Genomic DNA, 4,456 nt, shown 5'->3' with positions numbered 1-4,456 from the left:
AAAAGTTAATACAAATATTTATTATTCAAAATCATTAATTGTTATATATATGTTAATCATATTAAGTAATTCCGTAACTTTTATTTAAGAAAAATGGAGAATATTTTTTTATGTATTATTATTCAATTTGATAGTTAATTTAATAAAAATGTAGTATATATGTAGATGGATCAACCTATTTTCTAAAGATTTTGAAAATCAACCTTGTGATAACGCTTGGTTACACTCAAAAGTTGAAATACTTCTCAGTTAATATAGAGAAGATTCTTTAAGGTGCAGAGGTACATTTACCACTAGACTATTTGCTGATTATGATATTTAGCAGCCGAAATACTTCTTACAGAAAATAAGGCCAGAAGTTCTGGTTTCTTTCACTTCTGCCCATGATCGCCTCTACAGAGATAAAACTTCGTATTTGAAGAGCACTAGTGAATCAGCTTTGCTCTCTTTTCCATGGGGAGAAACTCTCTCTTGCTCGAGATCCATGACAATGGCGGCGCTGGAAAGCACGCGAATCACAACAACGCAACACAACGTCTCCGTCCGAGATCAAGACTCGGCGGATGAACGCTAATGTTCATTGTGAGAAAGTACACTTTAGTAGATGTTTATATTTTTAAATATCTCGAGGTTGGAGGTCTAAACTCGTAATGCTCAAACCCGAAACATCATCATATTATTTGTTGCCATGTGTCGTTATAAAACCTTTCTTATCGTTTTTCATGTCCATATTTTAAGATGATATTTCTTTGCGGATGATTATCGGTTACTTTATTGAATATATTTTGTTTTCCACAGTTTACTCTGCCGTTATAATTCATGTCTGCAATAAGCTTGTGTTACCACTTCAGTTGTGCCAAAGTCTCTCTGCTTTGTATTTTGCCTAAGATCATACTATATGTTCAGATGTTGCATAGCGTTCTTGATGATGGGAACTTCGTTGTGATTCCGGAATCAGTAGTCGATGTTTGGGCTGCTGAAAGCTACAGTGAAACCCACACAAAGCAAACACTGAGGGAGAGTAGCGGTTTTGGCGAGGATGACCTGATCATCATGGTGCTTGGGAGCTCCTTCTTTTATGATGATTTTTCTTGGGATAATGCCGTGGCAATGCACATGTTGGGACCAGTGGTTCCTTTAAGTTTGTATTCCTATATGGCAATTCTACCGAAGGACAGAGCGATGCTGTACAGGTGAGATTTTTTTGGTAGGGTAGGCTTTATAATATCTTCTCCAACCTAGAAGATTAGGAACTATTAACAGAGGCTCGTTGGTCTTGTAATAAGACTTTTAAGTGGTACATACGTTAAAACTTCTTGTAAATGCCTCTTAATTCAAGTTCACATTGCTACTCAGTTAAACAGTAGTTTTGCATGAAAAGTGTGAATACTATATGATTCAGGTCTTGCTATCAAACACACATTATATTCTGCTGGAGAAAGTATATCCCCTGACAATCTGATTCGGCTGTGTGCGATTAGTGTTGGTTGATATTGTATACTGTAACATAATTGTGTGTTAATACATGGATGAAGGAGGTTGCATCGAGGTTTGGGATGACACAACACATTGTTCGGCATTTTGGTCTGAATGAGGATGTGAACAGAGTTCTACTGATGGCTGATTTCGGATGATGTTCTGGCCAATTTGTTAATAGAAAATTATATTTTGTACCTCCAGAACATGACAAACTCGAGGAAAGACGGAGGTGGCATCCCCCAGTTGTGGAAGAACTCTGTTCACATCCTCATTTATTGGATTGGGTTTCAGTCTTGGCGTGCTGCTGGTAGGAAGGTAGTTCTTTCGCACATACCCACATACTCGTCTTGCATCCGTTGTCTAACTTTGACACCGTTTAATGACGCTTTTTTTTTTCCGGAGACAGGTCTCGTTATCATCTAAAGCTGAAGGATCCCTGGAAAACATTATACAACAGGATACCAAGGGAGGGGCTGTTTACTTCTGGACAAGATTAGACATTGATGGTGACGCACTTGGAAGTAAAAATGCACTTCCGTTCTGGTCTATGTGTGATATCCTTAACAGAGGAAACTGCAGGTACTCCTCCAAAGGGTTACATATTTAAATGTTGATAATGGCGAGGAAATTATACAATTGCGTAGTATAGATTTTTTAAAAAAAAAATTAATAATATTTTGACATAAAATATGTCTTAGCCATATTAAATTGATGCAGGACTACTTTCAAAGAGGCATTCAGGCATATGTATGGGTTACCAGAACACATTGAAGAGCTTTCTCACACGCCTGAAGATGGTCAGCATTGGTCTTCTCTCCACAACTGGGTGATGCCAACTTCATCTTTCCTCGAGTTTGTCATGTTCTCGAGGTACAAAACTGAAAGTTGCTAGTGGTAGTTCACTGGCTTCATCGCAGCTCGAGGTAATTAAAAATTTTCTTTGACTTTGCTCTCCCATCCTCATAAATTAATGATATTGTTTTCAACAATAAGTAGAGAAAGCACTGTTACTGCCGGGTTCTGGAACTGTTGGTTAACGTGTGGGCCTATCACAGCGGGAGAAAGATGGTTTACATAAACCCAAAAAACGGTTCACTTGAGGAACAACATCCATTACCGCAACGAAAAGGTTTCATGTGGGCTAATTACTTTGACTTCACTTTACTGAAAAGCATGGACGAAGACTTGGCAGAAGCAGCAGATGATAACGACCATCCAAGGGAAAGGTGGTTATGGCCACTAACAGGAGAAGTGCATTGGAAAGGCGTTTACGAGAGAGAACGTGAAGAAAGATACGGATTGAAAATGGACAAGAAACGTAAAACTAAGGAGAAACTTTACGATAGGATCAAAAATGGTTACAAGCAGAAATCACTTGGAGGATGAAACAGACAGAGAGAATTCTACTTGGAACGGATTAACAACAACTCGGGCTTAGTTTCAAGAGGAAAAGGTAACACGTGAGATTCACATGGAGATGCCATCCAAAGCAAGAAATCACTTTTTTAAGCCACTGATTTAGATTTATATTTTCTTACATATCTTTCATGGTTTTTGTAAATACGTTACACAATTCATTGGTTCCAGAATGAAGCAATTTTGATATTGATAACTGCATCATTTCGTTCATCTTATTGACTATGATTACAATTGGACCAGCCTTGGTCACTCTAGTGGACCAAAGAACCTTGAGATCATACTCTAAATGAAATTTTCACCATAATTGATGATAATAAGGACTTTGAAAAGGGAAGTCCCCCGTACATATGTTGAAGATGACATGACTCAAGACCAACAATGCCAACAACCTCGTGTTTGATTTTCATAGTGGAACCCTCGACATAAGAAAAAGGAGGAAGAAGAAGAAGAAGAAAAATCATTACTAAAGCTTAGCTATCTCTAGAGTCTAGTACCCAATTTATGATTTATCTATATATATCAGTACCTTTAGACAAAAGCATTTGAAGACAGACCGATTCACATGCGAGTTTGGACTCAATCAACCCTTTAACAAACCCTTTTTCATCCATCTACTAAACAAAGAGGGACCATAAATAATTAAATCCTACACAAACTTTTGGAAAGCTAAACCGTGCAAAGCTTCCTTTTCTTCATGTCTGCATCAAAAACTGATCAAATGAGTTAATGCACTTATTTAAGTTATGAACTAGATATCAATCACAACAGTGAAGCAACGACTTCTCAAAATTAATTGGTATGGGACAATCGGAAAGAATCAAGAAAAGTTGATGGGGTTTGGTGTATATTTTATATGTATCTAAATGGTCCCAATACTTTCTAACTTTCCTCCAAACTAATTTTAGCTATATGGCGTATGGTTATATCTCGTCAAGCATAATTCTTTGTAAGAAAATCAGTTATTAAGTTTAACAAAAACTATATATCAGTATTCTGGTGCAATTTTTTGTCACATTTTATAAATGTAGATTTTTAATTACACTGACTTTATATAAATATTTTTTTTTGTTTTTTTCAACACTAGTAAGTACTGTTTTATTATTATTTTGCGTATATATATATATATATAGGTTTTGGTAGTTGATAATACATTTAGAAGAAGAAAAATACAATTGGATATGATTCATATGAAACATAACATCCAAGAGAGCACCATCGTGATCATTCTCCACTAAGTGAATAATAGTATTTGAATTAAAATTTTGGAAACTAGTTTGATAGTATTATACGAGGATAAATAAATTATTTGTGGACGCATGCACGTTACATTTTACTTGCTTCGCTTGTCTCCATACTTTACAACAAATAAAATGTTTTAAAAATGAATTCCTACTAACTTAACCACGTATGAATTGTATTCATATATGTCAAACTGTCAACCAAGTAAAAATAATATAGTATCATGTTGAGGATTTTATGCAGCGATTATCTTTACATCGAGTGGTTCTACCTAGCTAGCTTGGTTTCTGTTATTGGAGCTGCTCATTTCTCAGTTTAT

At 35.9% G+C, this 4,456-nt stretch overlaps 1 pseudogene; it reads left to right on the top strand.

Annotated features, from left to right (window-relative positions):
- Nucleotides 1-906: 906 nt before the first annotated feature.
- Nucleotides 907-3,623, top strand: LOC108838767 (uncharacterized; annotated as a pseudogene).
- The last annotated feature ends 833 nt before the right edge of the window (nucleotides 3,624-4,456 follow it).

This window comes from Raphanus sativus, chromosome 2 (assembly GCF_000801105.2).
Source record: "Raphanus sativus cultivar WK10039 chromosome 2, ASM80110v3, whole genome shotgun sequence".
NCBI classification, from domain to species: domain Eukaryota; kingdom Viridiplantae; phylum Streptophyta; class Magnoliopsida; order Brassicales; family Brassicaceae; genus Raphanus; species Raphanus sativus.
Note: the sequence above shows the minus strand (reverse complement) of the source record. Positions and strands in the feature narration are given on the sequence as shown.